At 42.3% G+C, this 26,374-nt stretch overlaps 1 protein-coding gene across 3 annotated transcripts in view; it reads right to left on the reverse strand.

Moving 5' to 3' along the window:
- The window catches only part of CTDSPL2 (CTD small phosphatase like 2), a 471,093-nt gene that overhangs the window by 419,537 nt on the left and 25,182 nt on the right, over positions 1 to 26,374 (reverse strand). The gene's annotated exons all lie outside the window — the stretch shown is intronic.

Raw genomic sequence — 26,374 nt, forward strand, 5'->3', positions numbered from 1 at the left:
TCTTTAAACATAAGATATTAGATATGATTTGGGATTAGGTTGACATGACCCCTCAGACTTCTGACTCCACATGTAGAGCTAAATGTCAAGTCCCCTTCACCCTCTAGTTGCACGTCAATCACACGTCATGCGGCTGCGCGCGCATCTCTGCCAAATATTTCTGCTGACATTGCAGGATTCTCTTATGGATCCACCCACTTGTGACATCATGTATAATGACGTTTTCTAAGTTACGCCTATAGGTCCGCCTTTTTGGTTACGTATGCATATTTTATCTCTCTTATCAACTGTTACGCCTCCTGCATCTGTTACACTATAATGTATTTCTTATAAAAGTGATTACCTGTCAATAATGTATTGCCTTCCTTCCTGAACCCTCATGGTGATGGAGTGTGAAGCCTGCAATTCGAATTGTATTTCCTTTGTAGAGGAATAAAGCCTTTTAGAACCTCTAATACCACGGATTCTGCCTCTTATATTTACTGAGTTATTCTTACTAGACTTTACCGCATAAAAAATAGTACCGGTAATGAAATATTTACCACAGTAGCATCGATATACTAAGGGAAATGAGGATTTAAGATGGCCACTGGACGGTTCATGTGATCTATATAAAATTCAATATTTGCAGCAATGTTTGTTTGAGAGAAAGGTCAGACAAGGGATGTGGGACAGTTTTAACAAATAGAAAAAACATGCTACAAGGTTAGTAATTAAAGGGAAGGTTCGAGAACAGGAAAAGAAAGTGTTGCAGCAAGCCAAAGCACATCATCAATTAAAACAAACTGAAAATATTGACTGTATGGACAGAGCTTAGAATGACCACTAACAAAACATATGCGACATATGAGAAACAAAATGAGGACAGGGATGAGGTATTAGGGACACTATTGGAGAATCCCCCACCATACGTTCCACAGGTTCCCATACCTGCCGCACAGGCACAAAATATACCACTACAGATGGGCCAGCAGGCAAATGCACCTCTAGTAACCATTCCAAATGTATCAATTCTTTTAACCCCATTACCAGGACAGCACCTGCTTGTCCCACTCAGACCAATACTCAATCCGCCTGCTGTTCTACAGCACTCACAAGCAGGACAAGCGATACCTGCACCAAATGTACTGACTACCGTTCAGGTAAATTTTCTACCAAGGATAGTGACTGGACAAACCCACTCTATATCCAAATCTGCAGGAAAGACACGCCTGCAGGTACCCCACCTTTGATTCACAAGCATAGTGATAATTTGAGAGACAGGAGTGGGAATTGGAGGGAGAGACCTAATACTAGATATGGATCACAGAGAGCTGACTCAGAACAGCTAAAACAGATAGCCCATAGATGGATGACATAAATAATGCCACTGTGAATACTTTTATGCCAACTGTAAATAGGTTTGATGCTTTTAAGCAAAACGTACTAATTCAATATATGACTGAAAGGATAGAGGACTGCTGGACATGGTGTAATAAAAATATCCCACAAGAGGCAGTCGCCGACTGGATGGAGAATAGCTGCCTCAAGCTGAACACAGACAAGACGGAGATCCACATCCTCGGGCCCAACCCCTCAGCATGGGACGACTCCTGGTGGCCCGTGTCACTGGGGACACCCCCCGCACCCACCAACCACGCGTGCAATCTGGGAGTCATCCTCAATTCGAAACTCACCATGACCAAACAAGTCAACGCTGTCTTCTCTACCTGCATCAACACACGTATGCTCCGCAAGACCTACAGATGGATCCCGACAGACACAAGGAAAACAGTCACCCAGGCCCTAGTCAGTAGCAGACTACTACGGAAACGCCCTCTACGCCGGAGCCCCGACCAAGCTCATCAACAGACTGCAAAGAATCCAGAATGCCTCTGCACGCCTGATCCTTGACGTCCCGCGCCGCAACCACATCACCCCCCACCTGAGGTACCTGCACCGGCTCCCTGTCGACAAAAGAATCTCCTTCAACCTCCTGATCCACGCACACAAGGCACTCCACAAGACCGGCCCAGCCTATCTCAACAGTCGACTCTCCTTCTACGTACACAACAGGAAATTCCGCTCCGCAGACCTCTCCCTGGCTACCGTCCCACGCATCCGTAGAACCACAGCCGGAGGCAGATCCTTCTACCACCGCGCCGCCAAGACCTGGAACACCCTCCCCCTCATTCTACGACAAACCGAAGACCTAACCTTCAGGAGACAACTCAAGACCTGGCTGTTCGACCAGTAGCAACAGCAGCAGCATATATGGGGGAGGTGGACGTGGAAGAGGGGCTGGCAGAGCCTCATCAGCTCCGGCACAGCAACACAGAGCAGGATTAAACCAAAATCAGTGTGCCTCTTGCTTCCAGTAGGGGTCATTGGAAGGATGAATGTCTAGATTATAGGGCCAAGCAATTGTGACGAAAGGAAGAGGAGTACAGTAAGAGGTGGCACAAATAGGCAAGATTTCACCTAGCGTCAGAATGACAAAAGACGTCAGAATTATTTTGATGGCCAACAAGTTAACAGAAGTTTCTATACTGAAGATTATACTGACATTTATTACAATACCTTTGAGTATTCACAATCGAACAGCAATGGAAAGGGTGGAAAGAGGGTCATGATTCAAGTTAAGGAAGCAGGTTCATATGTCACTATGGGTATAGAAGGGGAAGTATAAGACTTCCGTGTTGATACGGTTGCCACTCACACATCTGTGGATCATGACCTATTTCCAGGGGCTCCCCTCTCTGGCAGAATGAATACATCAGTGGGATTCTCAGGTATCCCCATTCAGAGCCCCATCCCCAAACCCCTGGATGTTACGATAGGTCCCATCACCACCTCTGCCCCATTTGTGCTCACTCAAAATTGTGCTGAGAACCTATTAGGTCTGGACCTGTTGAAAAGACTGAATGCTAACATTTAATGTTCTCCTGATGGTGTTTTTTATCTCAGTGCCTTCTGATAACTGTAGCGAATGTTTTACAATGACAGACGTTACTCACCTACCACCTGAATTACAGACAATTGATAAAACGGTCTGGACATCAGGAGATAATGACGTTGGTAAAATGGACATAGATTCCATAGTAATCAGTGTTAAACAAGGTGTTCCCTTACCCGGCATTCCTCAATACAAAACAGGGAGGGAGCGGAAGATCTCAAAGATGTAATCTCTGATTTAATATACAAGGGAATAATAAAAGAAACAGAAGGCAGCCCATTTAATAATCCTAGACTTTTGGTTCTAAAAAAAAAACAAGCATTGGCGTAGCCAATAGGTCTCGCTTTTGGGACCTTATAAGTATTTAGTTATGCAGCAGAATATCCTTGGTGAAACAACACCAACTGTTGCATGGCTAAACACTTATAAGGTCCCAAATGCGAGACCTATTGGCTATGCCAATGCTTTTTTTTTTACTAGGCACAGGGAAATTAAGGGATTGCCCAGAATCACAGGATGTTGAGCGTCCCCGTCATGACTCGAACCCGGTTCCCTAGCTTCCAGGTCGACCGCTCTGCTGTTAGGCCACATCCTCTCATTTACTTCAAAGCTTTCTCGAAGTTGCAACAGAATGTTTCTAGCTATGGTAACACAAATGCCTGCCCAGAATGGCTCCATGGAGCACCTGCCAGCATGATATGCTTACATCCCTACTCAACCTTGAAATTATTTTTGTTGCCACCCATTGAGTCACAAAAATACATTTCAATGGGTCCGACATGCCAGGAACTATGAAGTGCGCGTATCCTACCACCACCTACCGGTCATACGGACTCACTAGGGTTTAATAAAATGTTAATTTTCAAATTGATTTTTGTAGCACAATTTTAGAAAGCACCGTATTTGGCAAACAATATAAGTGACATGCTAATTTTCATTGTATAGGGATTACTCTCATATCGGTTTGAAAGCACCAATAAGCCGCAAAGCCAGCATTTACACGTACATAACATACAATGTCTTTCTTTTGTACTGTTCAAAAGTGCGCCAGATTTACAACCTCGGCTACAGATTTGTGGTTTCTTGCGGTCCAAGTGGTCCAAGTAGGCCAAGTAGGCCTAATGTGGGCTTTCCAGCTCGTCTCCTACCGCTACTGTCCAATGAACCTGCGTCTGGCCATGAAGTGTGAACAGCTGATGCAGCACCACACAAAAACATGAACATTGTGTGTGGGCGAAAAGCCCGTCAATGCTGCATTTCCAGCGAGGAAAAGGTGGCCTACTAAATAACACCTTTAACTCCCTAGAAAAAGACACGAATGTATTACTAAAAGAAAACTTGCAATAACTGTACCGCTTTAAGTGAAATGAAATAACGCCACAGCTGTAAGATCTGGCAGCGGCGCGCGCTGCTGCCTTGAGTCACGGGTGGGGTGTAGCAATGGCCCCCTAGAGCAAGAAGGGAGCCATGCTCTCTCCTGCATTCCGGGAAAACTTAAGCGATGCCTTGTATACGCCCAAGCCAGAGCCCTGGTGGCAATTAACGATGCAATCCAGGCCACAAGGAACTGGGCTAGAGGCGACACATCCCAGTATGGTATGGCTCTATTATGATGCCTAAAGTGAGCTAGGCGCTTGCCCCTGAAACATACGGTGCTCTGAAGGTCACGGATTCAAGCAAGGCTAACTTGGCATTTTATTTCTGTGAAGTGGTTAAATAGTAACACCTGTAATTTACATAGATTAGAAACAGCAGAATAACAGTGTGAGATAATATATGTATGTGTGTGTGAATACACAAATACATACATATATAAATAAATAAGAGTTCTCATCCTTCTACATAACGCCTTGCTTGTAAAGACGGCCTCTTGAGCAGACGTTCGCCGGGCTACTCGCCAGACACTCCCACAGCAGAACCTTCTCTTGGCGTGCCACATATGCGACCCGTGTAAATCCAATCCCTTTTAACAAGATGGGAATCTGGGACTAGCAGGCTGCAGGCAAACTGTTGGCAGTAGGCGCAGTAACCCACAGAGCTATCCTGCTACAACATGCTTTAAAAAGTCTGTAAGGGTCAGTGAGAGCTCTGAGAGGTGGAGGGGACACCGAGCACAGAGTGAGGAGTGCAGGAGGGGTGCGAGATCTCAGTGGATGAGATGTGGATAAAGACAGTTCTGAAAGAAAGAGAGTGGAGGAGATATCTAGAACAGAGTGGGGGTGGTGGGGGGGGCGGTGAGATCACAGAGGAGCGGGTGTTGGAGGGGAGCGAGTGTGTCCGGGTAGAGAAGGGTAATATAGACATGAGCTAGGGTGGAGAGAGTTCTTGGTAACTTAGAGAGAGATCAACTCTAGGGACAAGGGAGAGCACAGAAGTAGGTTATGAAGAGGGTGTCTCCAGAAGGGAGGAAAGTGGCTGGAGAGACCCAGAAAACAGGAGGGTTAAGATTCAGAGCGCCCCCTGGGTGGTTATAGTAAGAATGTGGGTGGTGAAAGATTAAAACAAGGCACAAGAAGAGAAAAGGCGGGCTAGTGAGACAGTGAAAGTGAACTGGAGAGAATGGGAAAACGAAAGAGCTCGAGAAAGAGGCATTGATAGTGACAGAAAAGGGACGTACTAAGAGACAATAAAAAAAGACCGACAAAGCATGCTGTGGCGGGGGAGCGCATTCCAGGCGGGGGAGCGGACCCTTTGAAGTATGATGCCGAGGCTGTGGCTACACGTGCACGCGCCAGTGGGCTGAAGCGCTTCCCCAAACGGATTGCATGGCGGCACGATGCACGTGATTGTGCGCGTGCTCGCCATGCAATCCACTTTTGGGAGCACTTTGAAATGCCCCTCTTTCTAGAGTCTCGCATAGCGATTGCATAAACGCAATAGCTAGGCGAGACCTAAAAAAGAAAGAAACAGAGGGAACCCCTGATAAATATAGATTAGTAATTAATCTTCGAGCCATAAACAATATTGTAGTACTCCAATATCCTGTTGTTCCTGACATGAATTATATTTTTACCATGATTCCGTATTCAGCCAAATATTTTACTGTGCTTGACTTAAAAAATTTACTTTTGTGTGTGCTCATTGCTAAAGGGAGTCAATACCTTTTCTCATTTTCATTCAAAGGGCTTTCCTTTCAATTAACTCGAGCTCTCAGGGGTATACAGAAAGACCTAGTATATATAGTCAAGCTTTGAAGAAATAACTAGACCATTTTACCCCCTCAAAAGGCTCTGTATTACTTCAATACATTGATGATCTATTAATTGCCTCCGATACAGAGGAATGTTGTAAGGAGACAACAGTTAATTTGTTACATCATTTAGCACTCCTAGCACAAAAACTGTCCTTATCTAAAATGCAATATTGTCAACAGGAGGTTGCCCATTTAGGTCACCTCCTGCCAAAGGTTGGGTCGAAGATTGCACCCACAAATAATTGATTTGGTACAGAAAATGAAACCTCCCCAGACCCAACCTGATGTTCGAGCCTTTACATTTATACTTCCTTTGTCAGGCAGCGGATACCTAACCTCAATTGCAAAATCTTTGCTTGCTCTACCATCTAGGAATATTAGGAACCCACTCCCTTGGACAGATGAGTGAAAGCATGCTTTTCAAAAACTAAAAAATGCGTTATGCAATGCACCCGCTTTGGGTAACCCGGATTATGCTAAGGAAATCTGTTTGCTTGTCCATGCAAAAGATGGATGTGCTTCATCTGTTTCAACACAATCCCATGGGAGGAGGAATAGACCTTGTGTTTATTTTTCCTCCACATTGGATCCAGTAGCTAAGGCTTTGCCAAATTGTTTGCACTCATTAGCAGTTGCTGCTACTGCGGTCAGACAATATGAAACGTATGTTCTAGGTCACTATTTGGCAGTTATGGTACTGCACGCCGTGGAAGTGCTACTAAACAAAACTCAGACACAGCACCTGCTGACCAGTGCACGCTTAGCAGGATAGGACGGAACACTTTTTGCTCCAAATATAATTCTGAAGCGTTGCTATGTTTGGAACCCGGTCACAGAGCTACCTCTCCCCAGTGATTATGGGGAAGAACACCGTGATTGTGTGTTCACCACTGAAGAAGAGACTAAGGGGCGGGTAGACTTAACAGATACGCCCATATCTGATCCACAGGGAGAGTTGTTTGTGGATGGCTCAAGTTTCAAATTACCGGACGGTACAAACACTGCTGCATGTGCAATCACCAGATTCGGTGTGCCTGAGTTGCTTGGAATGACAATGGGCCACACTTCATTGGCCAAGTGATGGACCTGGTCTGCAAAGGCTTGCAGATAAGGCTACATTTCCATGCTGCCCACCATCCTCAGGCATCAGGCCTCATGGAGAAGTATAATGGCATACTGAAAGGTAAACTCAGAAAGATACGTGCTGAAACAAAATTACAATGGCCTGATGCTTTGCCCATAACTTTATTTTCAATGCGCAATACTGAACACATGAAAATATTACCTTCCTAGTCCACAACCTACTTTAGGTAGGGCTCAGCACACACTTACTCATCTCCAGGATACTCTAGCAGGTGATAGTGTACTTTAAAAACACATCATAATTTGAATGGTGGAAAAATCACCAACTTCTAAATCGGTCAGATGTTCTTTATTGAGAAGCAGTGCGGACATGTCATAAGAGGAGTCCCCTAGGGCAAGAATTGTTGATCCACAAACAACAAAGTTCATAGGTCTCATAAAATTCATATGAATCTAATCCTGAACAGGGGGCAGGATGCTCCACAAAACACCAGATTAAACCAGACCTACTTCTGTTACTCATTGAAGAGAAGGGCTCGCAGAGGTTCCTCTGGGAACTGACCAAGGCCTGGCAGTTGGTAAAGCCGATAAACACTTGCAATGGATTTGACTTGTTTTAACAGGATATAGCAGCCAAGTCTTGAAAGGGCTTTAAGGCCCGTGTGAAGAAAATAAAAACTAATATTTTTTCATGAGTTCCTAAAATGAATTTGGTAACCTGCTCAACAGTGGGCAAGCATAAGAAGAGCTCATCTAATGGGCTTGTGGGAGACAAAGGAAAACCTAAATCAAGCCCAACAACCATAAACATGCCCACATTTCACACCCCAAGGCAGACTGCTGGCTCTCATACAGCATTTGTTAATTCTGTCTAAAGGAAGATGTGGCAAACAAAAATATCTGCCATGGAGCGCCACATGTTCCTGCCCACAGGATCCAATTACAAGGCATAAAATAGACCACAGGACGAATAGCTTGTTCTTGCTTCAAGAGCAGCAGCAACCACCAACGTGTCTGTTACAAGGATGGGTAGTCATACTAACTGCTTCACCCAAAGCAACCCAGTTTAAATGCCAATCTTTCACTTTACACATAAAGAGAACAGAAAAACCCTTTTGCCCCCAAATCGCTGGAGTTCCATTCAGAACCTGACTGCCAATGCACCTCGGTGCTCCCACCCGAGTAACAAGGAAGTACTGGGCCCAGCAACACAGTCTCCAATACCAAAATCAATACCATATTTTGCTCCAGAATGGCATGGATGAAACTGCCTTTGATATTCATGGAAGAATTCACATTAGGATCCCACTGTGCGAAGAGAGCAAAAGGAAAGTGTGGTTTGTTTGCAACCTGTGTCTTAATTAGGACCGCTTTTATTATTTATCCAAACGTCAAGTCCTACCAGACCTATAAAACATTACCTTTGACACAGGATACCTTAAATAAAGTTGAGAAGTTCTATAATCTCAACTCAGTACAGATGCATTACACTGCATACGACGCAGGCAGAACAGAGTCAAAGATCAATTAACGCTATTATCTGCCTTTCGAGTTAAAAGGAGTCATGCACAATTTTAAGTGGATTAGTTAAAACTTCCCCATTACTTAAAATCAGATTAGGATATCCCAAATGCTTCAATTTTTTGCATCATTTCAGCAACTGGATGCATCTGATAAATGTGTATTCAGCCATTCTTTATTCAATAATGATGAAGTTTGCAAATTTGAGGCATTTACGGTTAGGTATATTGTACCAAACTCTGGAATGGCATATTGTAATGGTACATTTCGAGGGCATGTAACCACAACAGTTTGTGACAGCCCAGACACCCTACCTTTTCGTTACCTGGTATCTACACTGGTAAGATCCAGGAAGGTTAGTCCTGTACCAAAGATGTTTATTCCAAAACGAAGAGGTCGGACAAAAAAGGAACTGCCAACTTACCTTTTAATCTAAATTGAGGTACTGCCAACACACTGAGGTTTGCAAACCTCAGCAGAATGACAACTCAGTTTCTCCATTAAAGGGTCTAGCTTGAACTTGAATTTTAAACTCTGTTCTGCTCTATAAGAAACCAATGCAGATGGAAACTGGAGCAAATGTGGCCATACCTTATCAAGCAAACCAAGATCACAACATATTTGAACATTCTGGATTTCCCAAACCAAATAGCTCAGCAATGCCACGTATAAAAAATATGTTCTACTACAAATAACATGGCAGTAACCAGGATGATCACCAAATCTCAAATTTAAAAAAACGTTTCCTTCTAGTAATTGATATTTAATTACCAAAAAGTAGTCCTGACTACTGTCAACTCCTCCAGGGAACCTATGACCAAACACACAAAACCTCAGCTGGACCGTTGAAGGTGTGCAGCTGAAACGGAAACTAGTTATGGCATGGTTATCGTGTGTCAACTATAATAGAAAGTGCAGAAGTAAAACTGAACACACTAAGACCAGATGAAATTTCAAAGACTGTTTAAGATGGTGAGGATGGCAGAGGCAGCCCTTAACCACAAGACAGGAGTGATGGCAAATGTGGTTTATATTGTGCCCCTATAGAAAGGTGAAGTTTATCAGCATTACAAGCTGGCCATATAGATCTGAAGAGATATAAAGATCGGCTGATTTGTCACCCGATTGAAATATTGCAGGAGAAACTTATATTTTCTGATGAACATTTAGAACCTGTGTTTACTATTGTGGTGCACTAGAAAGGGAAATAACCAAGGATGCATTTAGTTGGCTTGTGCCATTTGCCAATATACTGAAGATATGACTTTTCAACCTTCTGTTATAATAGATTTTGACCATTGCCTATTCCTGATGTTGGCCAGATACAAACGCTGACAGGGGATGAAATGATGACTTATAACAACAAAGAATTGGACTTTGGAGGGAATAATCACTGATGGCATCTTTCTCCTTGGAAGACTGAGAAATAGCTTTTTTGTGTGCTTTTCTCGAGATTTAATCACCCCCTTTTCTTTTTGTTTTCACAACTGTCCTCGCATATTGATGTATATTCTGCTCTTTGTATGAATAACTGTTTATTCAAGGGTTGCGGGCGGGTCTTCTGAGATGGTTATATAAATAAACGTGTATAAATTGGTTATCGTTTGAAAAAATCTCCTTCAGTGAATAAAAATATTTTGTGACTATTCGCTCTAGAATTAATCATTCAAACAGATAACATACATGGGGCAAGAATTTATTTTGCATATAAGTGCTGCCCAAGGGGTATCTATTGTATTTTTGATATTTTGTTATCCCAGTGTCTTGTGCTATTTAAAGGGTACACCCTATTTTGTGGTTAGATAGGTAATAGTTTGTGCTCTTCATTATTGAACACTGCAGAAGGACAAACTGAATAACAGCAATGCAGTCTCCTCCAAGTCTAGAAAGTGTGGATACTTTGCACTAGAAAGAAATATCAGTAACAAATCTATGCAAACAGTTGCTTACCTGGTACTTCCTGCCCTAAGAGCTTTCTTAAAGGCTGTGCATAGTTAGGCAACTTTTCCTGAAAAGACTTTATTTAAAATAAGATGTATATTAAACAAATACACACAATTTCTGAAAGGCACTTATATGCATACAAAGTTTAAAATCATCTACCGCCATTGAAAATCTTGACAATGCACAAGTAACATCCAAATATTGAATTATGAATAAAAATTTCAGAGCAGAAAATCTTGATTTAATATATATGTATATATATTTTTTAAATGTCTTTGAAAATGTAGGTCACAAAGCTAAAAAATACAAAGGCAGTCTATTTAACTATGAACATTAGAACACTGCTCTTGCAAACAACTGCACAACCTATCAGAATTGGTAAAATAATTTATACCAGACAGATGTGAATAGAGGATGTAACCTTTTTCTAAATTGTATTATACTGTGTGTGTTTGGAAGAGAATAGACATAAGGAAATGGAGTTATTTTCCCAAGACTTACACAAATGAAAAGTTACGTTTTTGAGCATAAATAACTTGAGATAACCAAACCAGTAATTTCTCACTTTGAGAAGGCTGTGGGAGATCAACATTAAAATTATCAATCTTTAATATAATTGCAATAGCCACCGTCTGTTTCCTTATCTCTTTTACCCAGCTAAATTAACTTTTGATAATTACATCTTTACATAGTGTCAACATATGGATAAACGGATATAAACAGTTTATTCCAAAAATCACAAGGTTTCTTACTAGGGCAATGGGGAACCATGATTCTTCCACCTTTTTCCAATGTAAACATCTGCTCAGCCCAAGTATTTCTGTCCCATAAAAAAAAAATGTATGAGGTTCCTTAGCTTTATAAGCCACAAATATGGGCTGAAACGTGGGTCCTCCATAATCTTGTTGAATCTTTTTTTTTTTTATATAGACGTCCTACAGTTGAAAGTGCTTTTGAGTTTAAAGTCAATTTTCTCTATCTAAACTGCAGTGAACAGTGGACAGCAGGGTCTGGGTGCCCCCAGCTTTCACCATTACTACCTCTCTGCAAAACTACAGCGGCTGCCTTCTGAATTGCGGGGCAATACTGGAGAGGTCGCTTGGAGTTGCGGTGACCACCACATTCTTTTCTCTGTGTTCGGGCTGGAACACCCATTGTTGTGGCACTACTATGGTGGTTTCTCAGTGCCCAAGAGAATAATCATCTGTGATTCGCACTTGATTCACTGCTGGGATTTGGAGGATCGCTAGAGGGAGCCTGTGAGCTACGACAGTGCCGGAAGCGGAGTTCGAATCCAGACCGCTACGGCAGGACGCGTTGAGTGAGACGCCGCTCTCATTGCTCCCGCTGCTACTGTCGATACGGTTGCGGTTATTTTGTGAACTGCCCTCCGTGAGTCACTGGAGAGCCACCGAGAGACTGCAGAGTTTGCAGAGCTACTGAGCGGCGGAGCCATTGAAGGAAATCGCCGAGAAACTGCAGAGTTTGCAGAGCTGCTGTGCCGAAAACGACGAGGGAGCCAACGCTAGTGACCGCTAACGTCTGTGGAAGCCTGGGTCCCCCACTGTCTGCCCGTCTGTCCGTCCGCCTTGCCTTGCCTGCCTTGTCTCTGTATGAGCTGAGCTGAGTGAGCTTAGGCGAGCCGGTCTGGCTCTCCGCGCACTGGGGAGGAACAATCACAGGTATGCAGCGCCTTGAAATTCATCTCAGCCGAGGTTCTGGGTACTAAGCGCTGAGAGGTACTGAGGTACTGATAGGCTTTGAGAGGCGTAGCAGGGGCAAGAGAGAAGCCTTCGCTGTGGGCACCCGGGTAGGTCTGAGTGTGTGTCTTTCAACACAGTGGATACAGTGATACAGTGTTATTGCTAGTGACTGGACATCTCCCCCTATTAAAAACCACGGGGGGACAGGACTTAGGAGTTCAGTCTGCGAGTTGCAAGTAGTTGAAGCTCCCTGATGTGGAGTTGTTATCATAATTTAAATATTGGACTTTGCCAAACCTTTTCCTTTTGAGGCTGGAGCCGCTGACGGGCTTGGGAGTATAAGTTGGACTCTGGGCAAAGAAAGTTACAGATCTAAAGAGCATCACTCTCATTAACCATCGGACAGATTTGCGGAATTAAAACTAAATCTACAACTACAACTACAATATATAATTTCATTGCACTTAACGTTAAGTTAACACCATGAGATCGGGGAAAGTAAGAACTGTGGGTTCAACATCAAAACGTGCTAAAAGATTGCAGCAACCTACTGTGATAAAAAATCTAAAATCCAACGTACCCGGTCAGTCCCAGTCCCTTATATCCCCTATTGCACGGATGTTTGAGAAGTCTGGTAAAATACCGGACAAATTTCAATTTTTGAAGGATCCTGCGGGAAGCATTTGGACTATGAGCTCTGAAACTAACATTGAGAGACTCCAGACTCCTATGAAACCTACAAATAGTAATATCGATTCTGTAAACTCTATGGAAACCACGAAACAAAATAAAAAAGTGGAGCTACTAGAACAAAATTGGAATTACAACAAACTTGAGAAAACAAGTATAGATACCGAAGAGATTGGTGAACGGCTACAACAGAATGCGCAGGAAGAACTCTCAAAAGAGACGCTTAATTGTAGCCTAACACCTAAGAAGGGAAACAATCCTCTTGTAACATCTAATTTGCAAGTTAGCCCACTTAATAACTCTTACTCGCAATCTACGGTAGGAAGCCAGGAAATTTGTCAGGATAAGATTGAACATGCAATTCAAAGGATCCCCTTGGAAGTAAAAGTTAACGTAAAGAAAAACTTGGTTCTAACTGCTGAAGGAACTGACACTCCCTAATTACCATGGGGAGTATTACCAGAGTGACAACTATACCATCACTCCTAAGGAAATGAAAGAAGAAATCATTAGGCAAGGGGCAAAAACAGAGGGCCCACAGGAACTCAATAAACAGGAGATAGTGAAACCCTGGGATATTTTTTATCAAACATCGACCCTTACGTTAGAAGCTCTTCATTACCAATCGAATAAAATGGATATACAGATTGACCTTTTGAAAATGATGGCTACGAATGTAGCGGGAATTGATAACAAACTGGCTCAATTAAATGATCTTATAATCAGGGCACAAAGGGAAAATGAATCAAGTACCTCTGACTCTATCTATTTTCCAATCATGGATAAGTTATCAGCTTTACCAGCAGTACTAACTTCCGTAATAGAAGATACAAAAAGAAAGATTCGATCGAGTATGGTCAATTCGGTAAAAATTCCAGAAAGCACTAAGGGAATGCAAGAAATACCACCCGAGTCTAGATCTGATATCCTCATAGACAAAGATCCACATATGCTAGTAAACCAGCCCTGTGATAAAACCAACTTACAGGCACAGCAGAGTAACGATTTAATGAACAATGATTATATGCGTGAGACTTCAATCAAAGCGGATATAATGGATTCTAATCAGAGTGACACTGACTAAGATGGCTTTACGAAGATGTCAAAACGTCAAAAGAAAAAACTCCGTAAAGCACGGAAAAATGAGAAAACAAAGCTGAGTAACAACATAGTTGAGGAGAAAGTGTTACCGAGCATAGAAAACAATAATACGAAAGAAAATATCAATCCTTTCTCTATCTTTGGAAAAAAAACATTAAAAGGCCAAAATTTGAAACGACAAAACTTGAAAAAAAAAGCGACCATATCCCAGTAGGGGACGTCAAAGTAACATTGGAAATACAAGAGCAGAATGGGAAACAAAAACATCTGCAAACAATACCAAACGGGGAGGGTAATCAAAGTAGGGAGGAAAAAGAACCTTCCACTAACAATTCGGATAAAAGTAGTGGAATTAAATCAAGAGTCACTATGGATGAATTGATCCCTCACTTCAAGGTGTGCTACGAGGAAGATATAAAAAAAGAAAGGGCTCCCATAGTACGAAGGGTTGAAAATCGCCCTAAAAAAGCCAATGAGTGGGTCAATCTCCATATCAAAAGCATGGATGGGAGTAAAACAATCAGCTTGCGAACAAATCATATAGAGCAAAAGGATCAAATTAATCTACATATCCCTAAAAATGCTGAGAAACTTATATTTACACCGGAATTTCAATCTAGAGGTAAACAAGATATACTCAATCGAGGGAATCTACTCCGACTCTTTAAATCTATACCCTCATTGAATAATATTATAAGTGAAGACATTATCTCTGTACAATTTATTGAGGATGAACTTACCACTCAAACTCCAAGTCTAATCACATTAACATCATTATCTTTAGTTGATCAGATAATGAAGGAGCAGCAAATATTTAAATCATGGGGTATAACATTAATGAAACAACTCCCAGAGGTCTACCCCACTCCCTTTATAGATGTCGACAATCTTCCAAAACAAAAAATACTAAGGTCTAAGTTTACGTCAGTATTAAAAAACGCTCTAGGTAGATCCCCGGAAAAAAAGGTAGCCGCAAACATGCAAAGTAAAGGAGAAACAAACCATGAAATAAAAGAGAAATGGATTAATATGGCACTCCATAGTAACCATACACAATGATATGCCCCTCCAAATCCAACAGGATCTATCAATAAAGATGAAGAGATAATAGAAATATGTTCATGGAACATTAATGGATTGAGGGGGAAAATACGCAATGCGTGTATAGACTCAATACATGGTCACCCAGAAATAGTAGTCCTGCAGGAAACATGGGAACTTAAACCATTTATGCTACACGGCTATGCAGGATATTACAAGAAAGCAACGAAAGAGCAAAGGTTCGGGCGTGCAAGTGCTGGGCAGGCAATATTCATTTCCAACGCGTTGCATATTAACCATGAACAAGTGGAGATAGATGACCCGAATATTTTAATGGTTAAACTCAGATATAAAACAAATACTCAAAACGCTAGGACTATATATTTGATCTCAGTTTATATATTGCCTACAAATAAAACCAGAGAGACAGTATGTGGATCCCTGAACGCAGTTTTAGTTGATAAAATGTTGAATGAACCAATAGCGGATTTTGTGATCACCGGGGACTTTAATCTCTATTTAATGTCTTCCCACATAAGAGATGAGACCACGCTCATCCAAAATCTACAATGGCTAATTCCTGAGCAGGATATAGGGACGGCGACTATTTCCAACTATAATCATATAGCTTTGGCTTTCTTAAAAAACATGGAAGCTTTGGGCCTTCAACTACAAAACGGAAGAGTAAAACCAGATGTTCCACCTAAATACAGCTACCATGGTCATAAGGGAAATTCCAGGATCGACTACACAATGACATCAGTTTGTATGTTACAAGACATTATTTCATATCGATTAATAAAAGTAAATGAAAGTGACCATGCCCAGCAGTCTATTTTAATGGATATTGGAGTAACGACGAAAAAGATCTACCGGACAATTCAAGGGCATATTGGTACTATTAATGATAAAAAACTAATCTGGAACATGGAAAATAAAGAAGAAATAAAAGAACAACTAGTAATGATCCTGGATAAAACCTTGAGACACTACATCAAAAACAATGATAGAGCAATGGGAAAAATTGATCGGTACCCTAACTAAAACGGAAGACCAATTAAGACCAAATAGGCCAAATTATAGGGGGAAAAATAAAAAGGAAAACGAAGCTACTCTGAATATGCCGTTAACAATAAGAGCACTAAAGAAAGAACGAAAAAGGATCATCAGAAGAGCCAATAAAATAGGGAGAAATGTAGAATACAAGGGAAAACTAAAGTTATTAAACCAGATCTTAAAAAAACTAATATGGGGTGAGAAAAGTGAAGCCGAACAAGCAATTTGGGCAAAAATATTCCACGCCAGTAAGCAAAAGAACTCAAGGGACTTTTGGATTATAATTAACGGTCTTGCAAGCCCTTATAAGCAAGCAGTCTCATCACCTTTGTCTGAGCAGGAATGGGATAAGTACTTGAGGAGGCATCTGAATCAAGAGACTGTGTATATAACCCCAATAGAAATGCAACAGGGGCACAAAACAGTTAATGTAAATACCACTTCTTACCAAGGCAGTGACACAGACGCAACCATAGATATAGATAAAGAAGTGATAATTAGGCTCATAAAACAACAAAAGAACGGCGCACCGGGCCCAAACAGGATTCCATTTGCGCTCCTCAAAAAAAATCCAGAATTATGGGCACCCATCTTGGAAAAATTATATTTAGAAGTTGCTCGGACAGAAATGGTACCTAAGTCATGGCGTGGCTCCCTAATAAGCCCCATTTTTAAAAAAAGGTGATTGGGCTCGGCCTGAAAACTACAGACTGATCACATTGCAAGATACTGACGCTAAGCTTTTTGCCAGAATAATACTTATGAAGCTAACAGAATGGCAGATGGAAGAAAAACTAATGCCCGTAAATCAAACAGGCTTCATTCAAGGATTAGGTACCACTACCAACATAATGATTCTTGCACTTTTAATTGATAAGTCTCTCCGGTTAAAAAAACCTTTGTATCTTTGTTTTATAGACTTTAAATCGGCATTTGACTGTGTCAACCGAAAACTTCTTTGGAAAAAAATTAGAAAAAATGGGAATTCCGACTCCACTACTTACGTTAATCTACCTCCTATATTCAGAGACATGGGCGAGCGTGAGGATGGGTGATGGTCGTACTTTATCGAGGGAGATTCCAGCAAATGAAGGCCTAAAGCAAGGCTGTGTGCTAGCTCCCCTTCTTTTTAATCTGTTCCTCGCCGACCTACCTCCAATTTTAGATAAAGAAAATGCACATCCCCCGAAACTGGCAGAAAAGAGGCTCACAAATCTGATGTATGTGGATGAGGTCATCTTGATGAGCCACACAAAAGTGGGCCTACAGCGGTTAATTAGAAGGACTCATATATATTCAAATGAGAACGGGATGGTTATAAATGAGACCAAAACCAAAATTATGGTGGTTGCCAAAAACACTAGGCGTAAATATAAAAGCCGTTGGTTTATGGAAAAAATAGAACTGGAACAAGTTGAGGTCTATAGATAACTCGGAGTACTATTTGATGGAAAGGGCACCTACCATCTACACACCAAAGAGTCACAAAGAAAAGCTAATACATTAACTTCAGCTTTTAGAACTATTCAGAAATCTTTACCTTCCCTGACCTATGGCCCCCTCCTAAATATAGTTGGTGCAAAACTTTTACCCGCGATTACATATGGCAGCGAAGCCGTGATGGGTAACGATAGCGCCAACCTTAACAAAATCATAACCGGAGTCTACAGAGCGCTTTTCCACCTCCCAGCGAATGCGTCTCCTTTGCAAATAAGGTTAGAATTTGGCCTCACCAATCAAGAGTTTGCAAGGCAAGGACATTTTATAAAAGTCTGGAATCAAATAAAAACTGAACACAACGAGATTTCCCAGCTCCTATGATCAGAAATATTAAGGGACACTAACTCCACTGCTGCTCACTATCTTAGTGAGGCAATTAAAGCATTTGGATTCACATCTATATGGGAAATGAACATAACTAAATTATCATTTAAGAAAATTATTAATAAAACTGCAGCCCACTTATCAGTCGTAAAGGATAAGGCTATTCTTACAAAGAGAAACCATGCATGGATGGTAGTAAATGGATATAAAAAGAAGGAGATCCAAAAATATATGACAACTCCGTGGACGGAAAAAAACAAGCAGGTTCTGCTTAGAGCGAGATTTGGATCTATGCCTGGGTTATGTCATCTCCCACCATGGGAATTTCAGGAAACCAAAACAAAATGTAGACTGTGTAAGTGGGGAGAGGAAGATATCACTCATTTACTATGTATTTGTCCTGGACTATTACAAGAAAGAAAACGACTTCTTAAGGCTCATTTTAATACTCGCAGCATACGGTCATGTAGGCAGGAGGTGATCAAATGTATGGTTCCAGACGATATTATTTTAAATGTTTCTTTTGTAAAGTTCCTAATTTTAGCCAAAAAGAAACTCGTTGAGGCTTTTACTGCAAATATTTAATCGACCAAGTTAGTCCGTGTAATGCAATTTTAAGTGACTTTATAGTAGGAATATAACTTTTAATTCTTTTGTACTGTTGTAAGATTTTAAATAATCAATACAATAAATGACTGACTTTGACCACATTCTTATATTTACGAAAGCTAGGATTACTCCTAACGTACCACGCCTCATCAGGGTAGTGGAACAATGCTTCACAAAAGCCTTCACATCACTCAACATTTTACACTATATGCTCTCTTAATACCACCGAACGGCCTCCCCATCTTCAGGGCCAATTTTCTAATACTTACCACGTCACTTGGACAAGGCTGGCAGCAAGTCACTACAAGACCTTTTCTTAATGCCTATTACTCTCCATGCACTTGTAGAACAGTTTTTACGTCATACTCTTTGACCTGGTTGGAATATCTCCGACGTGGAACCTGAAATGTATGCCCCAATACAACTCAAACACTACGGGAAACAGGCGGGGAATAGGTAAGTTGACTTCATAAAGCCATCCTATCACATACTCAACTCCCCCAGCAAAATCAAAGACAACTAGGAACTTTACTTTCATAGACCAATCATCAATGACAAAATAGACAAAAGCCTTTGAATAGACAGACAGGGTGTCATGCAATGCTCACTTCAAATTAATAAAATTCTTTATCCTCCATAGAGCCTGCTCCCCGCCTCTCAGCCCCGCCTCCCCCGTAACTCCCCCCCCCCCCCCGTTATATCCCCCACATGGTAGACCACCTAATCCCAAATGCGAATGCACCTTGTGCCCGCTCTGAGGCAGTGTTTGCTGAGTTCCATCACCTGCTACAGGATTGCCCTGACTTATCTTTCTGGTCCGGAGCTCTGCTACAGACTAATACTAATGAATCTCCAAGGCATGTGCATTGAGAATCTTTAAGTGGCTGATGAAAACTACAATTTCTGTACTTTTCCTAGACTTTCTGCTTGCCAAGCGAGCTATCAAGAGTATGTGGCAATCACCTCAGCCACCCCCTCCCCCCCCCCCCCCAAGTTACATGACTAGAATAGGGTTCTCCTCCAAGAGGAGAAGAGCGAGGGAACAGTCCTTAATTGAGAAGAGGCACATTGTCTCCGCAAACACTATCTCTAGAAATTGGGACGCCCTGCGGATGCCTCTCATAATAAGCTCCTAAGAGGAGACAACCTTGCGTGGAATGACTGGCTCCACCCCCTTCAGCTCAAAGGGCTGACGGGATCCCCCTCAATGATATACCCGCACCTCCAGATGTCCTAGGATTACCGTCACCATAAAGACTCCATTGTCTCCGCTTGTAACACCTCCAACTTATCCACATTCCTCTCACCCATATTGCCGTCCATTATCGCTGTATTACAGAATTCCACGAAACTCTTATTTGACAGTGTCACCAACTCCTGAAACATTGACCTGCCCTCTTAGCATTGCACTAATCTCACCAGCCGCAAAATAGCCCATTATCTTCGTAAAGCAACAACGAACTATAACAACTGTAGAGAGACATGTGAACTTGCCCTGTCTAATTAATACAGGCCCCCACTGCTATTCTGCCTAGCACAGTCTAAATCAACAGGACATTTGTCCCATTAGATCATATAGACTACTGTAAATGACGTAATGTTATGTATTGCTACACATGTTTTCATCCTGTATGAACTCTTGAGGTTATAACATGATAAAGAGATTTTTAAAAATGTGCAGGGAATCAAGATAGTGACTAATGAAAAATAATTTGCTAATACTTCTCATTAGAGGTGGTCTCTACCCTGGCTGGCCACTTGACCATATGTGCTCATGTTGCTTTCTACCAAAAGCCATTATTTTAGTTTATATCCAGGTTGATGGTTAATTTATTTGTTTGGCAGTACTCATCAAAATCTGCCTGTTTCCTCTTGAGACATATAGGGATCCTGTCCCCTATTACAAGGTCATCTACATAGACTAGGCAAGGGATATGTACACCCCCATCTTGGGTGAGAAAGCATGTCAAAGTAATAGAATTTTAGGGAGGTCTGCTAGGTAGAATGCAATTAATGTGTGCGCCGAAACACATCCTTGGTGCAATCCATTCTCTACATTTATCTTTCTGGGGAAGCTAACTATGATTTCATAAATCCCTGGCCATATTGTATTTGTGGAGTTCTTTCAATGTTACTAGTATACCAGGAGGTATCTTTAACAATTCTAATTTAGACCACAACCGTTCTCTGCTTACCAGGTCAAATGTAGCATGGAAATCAAAAGAAAAAGGTGTACAATAAACCCCCCGGAGGCTCGAGAAAATCTACTTGGAAATTCAGATTTAATCCGGGCGAGATTTTTTTTAGGGCCTACTGAACCGTTCTGACCAGAGAGCTCGAGCTGGCAAAGAACAGGTGTTCTGTTGATTCAGAAAGTGAATAAGCAATAAGGGGGTCTTTAAATTTGGTTTTATCTTGCCATGTTTGCTGTGCATTCAAAGATAGGGGTCAAATTTTAGCTTACATCTTTTTAGAAATTGCTGCTAATTTTATCCTGGAGAGTAGAGTTTCCTTATCTCGATCTGCAGATTTAGAGGATTTTTTAAATTTAACTGCCTAAAAATGGAGCCAAGAACAGTGTGAAATTAAAGACTGCAGAATGTCAGTTTTATTCCTTTTATAACACTTGGTAAATGAAGAGAAAATATTTCAAAATAGATCAGATGAAAAGCAATTTGTTTTTGTAATTCCTAAGTGTGATGAACACACAAAACGTAATAGGATCAAACCAAATCAGAACATTTTACTTGAAGTACAAAGGATAAATATCTGATGAAACCAGATTGGCACATTGTTCGTACGCTCTGTAGTATCTATTTATTAATAAGACCTGAACAGGACATGGTTAGTCTGTCAGACTTAAAGAAGAGCGAGTCTTGAAAGAGGGTTCTAGTGTAGACACTTCTCAATATAGGGACAATTTGAATAAGTAGAACAAACATGATAAGAAAATAGTGTAAGCAGACTACAGGATACCTATTCATATGGAGGAAGGATTAACCAGAAATGTTCAATTACAGTTTTTCTTAATGTGTTGTCACTAATCACTAACAGGTGTGATTTTATGAAACTCTTCTCTTAAAAACAGTTGCAAGAAGGGTGGATTTCAACACAAATTTGAGCCCCTTTCCTCTGCGAATTAATAAATCAGTTAAGTGCTTGCTGTTGTTATTTGGCACCTAAATTATGTAAAACACCTACTCTACAATGCCCAAAACAAATCTTTACGACACAAAGAATATTTAATCAAAACATCCAGTTTATTTTCAGCCTAAAACTGCAAGACTTCTAGAGGCCTGTAAGGAGGTTTTACTGTGGTCCCTTATGAAAGCTAGAGACAAATATGAGATCTGGCACCTAGGGCACAAGGTAACTTCTACTACCTGTTCAATATATTTCAGCAGTACCAGCTACAAGTCTCTGCGAACCTACTGGCCAGGTATTGACTACTGGACAGGAGGCCCATTCACTTCAAAGGGTCTATACTCTGAACGCAGCATCCCAATTTGCAGTCAAAATGGCATTGAGCTCATCAAATGTCAAGACCAGTTTTGCCGTTAACTACCCAGTGGGCAATAGAAAACAAAATCTTGCAATAGCTGACCCAGTACAATGGTTTCAGAATCGTAAGCATGCAGAGGCAGGAAAATATTGCCAGCCTCCTCAATATAAGCAACTTGTACATCACATCTCCAACACACGGAGGCAGATTTACAAAGCTGTACGGAGCATCATAAAACACTTAAATCATCTTTTGCTCACTGAATCAATTACTATGAACTAGTACTTAATTGTATCCTCTCGGGTCCTCAAGACCGGTTGCCATTGCCCCGAGGTTATCCAGCCTCGCAGCTCTCCATACATCCACTCCTTGCAGTCAAAGGATAACTAGACTGCGAATACATTGTGCACAATTAAATTCTTCTACCAGTATTCTTTCCATTTTCCCCAATTCCTTTCCCTGCTTCTGGATATCGTGACCACATTATCAGACATGCACAGAGAAAACAATGTGTTCAGAAAGGCTTAAACTATTTCAAGAGAATTACATTTCTGAAAATCTGGATCATGGTAAACCATTAGAAAATTAAGTCCACCTGCATAATAAATTAAATTTAAGAACACAAAGAAGGAGGAAACTAAACTCTGCAAACAACTAGCCAAATAAAAAGAACAATACAAGAATTACATGTCACAGGAATTAAATATTACAGCATCAATTCAGATCTCTAAAATGTCTTACTTATGCCTAAAAATAGGGTTATTCCATAACATTTAGATTTTTTTTTAATCTAGTATGAAAAAAATAGACCACAAAGTAAGCAATGCAATTCAGTAGATTTCATAACTAGTGATAGTTTATTCAGTTTACAATTAATAAGGATAGTAGAGAGCAATAGCACTAGATATGGAAGCTTAGAAAGGAAATAGGTAACAATACCTCTGAAATGAAACCCAGTTGGGTTATACATTTTCTTTTGCCTTATAGGGTGTTTGGTGCGGATGAATATTGCCTTGAGGGGGCCTGCCAAACCTAGGTAAAAGAGACCAAAAATTGCCTCACAAGAGCTCATGCGAGTTGCAGAAAATTTAAAGAGGCACAGTGGTTCCAATGAGGGCCGGCAAAGCCCCAAGATGGCGGGCGCAGTGAGGGTTCATGTCGTTATCTGGTCGCACGCCTCTCACTTCAGTTTGCATCCCTGATCCTCTGGGGACTCGTGAAGGGGATGGAAATCCAAATATCTCCTCCTCCTTGTCTCGCACCCATTAACCTTGCAGCTCTTGGAAGGGTGGCGGGCAACTCCCCCAGTAGGAAGTGACTCAAAACTTACCAGGTGCGTCCTGGTTCAGCTGCTTCCTATTTATTCCACTAAGACAGTTGTCTCCTCTTCAAAGCCCAGGCCTCGGTCACAAGTCTCTGCATTTCTTCGAGGCTTCAGGTGTCTGGGATGTGTGGTACCAGTCGGACTCTAGTTATGCCTCCTCACACCGCACAGCAAATGTATGAATGGCGAATGCACACCTCCTCTAAGAAATGTAAATTGCTTAGCTGAAAATGCCAAATGGATGCGTGCAAGCAGCGCTGTGTATCGCCCTTTCACAGCATATCAAAGATACTGGAAAAGGGTGCGTTTTTGCGCACCCAGCTGCTGCACTGCTTGAGTGAGAACAATGCTCAATATAAACCACTTTTTCAAACTCGACCATCTTTAATCCATAGTAATCATATAATCCTCAATTCAAGTTGTCCAAATCTTGTATATTCGTAGAATCAATCCGGAGACAGCATAATTACGCAAAATACTTTATTTTCGCATTTTCAAATACTTTGTTGCCAATCCAGGCTTTAACATAAGTATGTGCGGCCAATCGTATTTCCTCAGGACTCACAATAAAACCCAATGCATTTCGAACCTGTGCGGTTCTTCATCAGGGGTCACTGTAAAAAATTAGTGGAGTTTGAAAAAGTGGTTTATATTGAGCATGGTTCTCACTCAAGCAGTGCAGCAGCTGGGTGCGCAAAAACGCACCCTTTTCCAGTATCTTTGATATGCTGTGAAGGGGCGATACACAGCGCTGCTTGCACGCATCCATTTGGCATTTTCAGCTAAGCAATTTACATTTCTTAGAGGAGGTGTGTGTAGGAAGGTGGATATCTGACTATGGTTACCTCCAAATTTGTGCCTAGTGTCTAGCTGGTTTTTCGACTTAGTTGGCCTGAGATCCTGCCATTCAGGATCTCAGCCTGGCTGTTCTCTCTTTAAAATGGACTCCATGTACCCTAGGTACATACCCAATTGGTTGGATCACCCTGTGAGCCCCTGTACCAGTGTACACTAGGTACCCAGGGCATTGGTGTATCTAAGGCCTACCAGGGGCTGAAGCATGTATTGTGCCACCCCTGGCCTGGCCTAACAAATTTGACACAACTGGCTGATCACTCAGCTGGGGTAAGTTGGTGTAACCACCTCTTACTTAGGTGTAGTATACCTATACCTAACCTTAAAATGGGACACATGTTAACCTATAAGTCACTCCTATGGCAGGCCTTAACAATCCTGAAGGCAGAGTGCTTGGTTCCATGTGAGATGGTGCTCTGGCATGAGCTGAGCCTGTCTGCAGTGGTCGGAACCACTTCCTTCTACTGTTTCCAGATATCGTCATACCATATACTCTTAAGTGCATTATGAACCTCGCGGTTAAATGCTATCTTTGGTTTGGCTTTATCAAAACATGTCGAGTAAGGTGTCCTACGAATTGGAATACTAACCCCTCGCCAATTCTGGCGACGGGGTTAGCATTCCACCCTTCTAGAGGGACACGACATGTACAGTACCTGAAACCCGGGTAAAATCAGACATAGCCTCAGCTCCACAAAATGGATGCTGCCACCACAGACAAGTCTGCCCTCCTGCTGCTGGGAGTCCTTCCAGCTTGGGAGGTGTGGACAAAGGGTTTCCTGCCAGGGGAGGTGCATGCACCACCCCAGACAGGATTTTGTGTATTGGTCAGGTAGGGCTTGAAAGGAACCAGACATGCCTGAGGCTCACAAGGAGCCTCGGTGCATATGCCAGTTCAAACTGGTCCTGGGGCACACCAGCCCTGGACCTGGGGCGAGCTGGACAAAGGATTGGGGTGTAACCACCCCCCTTCCTGGTCCCACCCATAGGGAGGGACCTAGCAGGTAGTCCGGCCCCTAGAATCCGCTTAAAGGTAGGAGCTGTGTCCTAAGACTTCAGACATCCTGGAATCAACTTGAAACTAAGAAGAAGACGGGAACTTCGACATTCTGCTGCACAGAAGACTGAAGGAAATCTCCCCTGTGGTCAGGGAGTGACCACCTTGCTAACGCAAGCACCATCCAGCGAATCAACGTCTGCTTTGCCGCCGCCTCCCGCCGGAGCCCGAGCCCAGAGACTGACAAGACCTGGACCTCCAGACCTCTCACCGCCCGATCCACAGTCCCTGAAAAAGAGACCCGTGGAGGCACAGAGACACGTGGAGCCAGCCATCTTGAAAAGACCACGACAAGCTGCAAGCGCAACAACCGAGGCTCCCTCCAAGTTGTGCTTTGGGATCTGAGAAGCCCAACACCCGAGCAGCATCTGCACCAAAGGTGAGCCCTCCAGCATCTCCACGATCTGCGTGGGGCCCTTCTGCATTTTGCCACTCGACGCGCCTAACCGGTTGCTGGCCCGCTGGCTAGTGGCCATCTTGGTGACGAACTTCAAGAACTACACCGCTGGTCTGGTTGCTCCAGACTGGCCCTTGCTCCCCTCCAAAGGAGCAGTCCCTCTGACCTTGCTGGTCAGAACCATCAGCTTATTTCGTTTTCCACAACAATTGCTTTTGCCAAGGCTTGTTTGCTTCAATCAAGTCGCCGACAGCGAGAGCCTGCGTGGGACAGCTCATGAACCGACTCCTGGACGTCGTCGACCTTCAGGGACCACATGGCTGCAGAGACAAGCTACACCTTTCTTCCTGTTTGCACCCGACATCGCCTGGTACCCACCTGGTGCCACGCTGGTCACTGGCTAGTGACTGTGAACACTGTCCCCTCTGCTTACAGGTCTTCTACAACTCCGATCCACTCTGGGATCCACCGCATCTCTTCCGGACCGACCGCCTGCAGCATCTTTGTCTCCAGGCTCCATTGAACAGAGAGAAGAAACC

Source organism: Triturus cristatus, chromosome 3_1 (genome assembly GCF_964204655.1).
Source record: "Triturus cristatus chromosome 3_1, aTriCri1.1, whole genome shotgun sequence".
NCBI classification, from domain to species: Eukaryota; Metazoa; Chordata; class Amphibia; order Caudata; family Salamandridae; genus Triturus; species Triturus cristatus.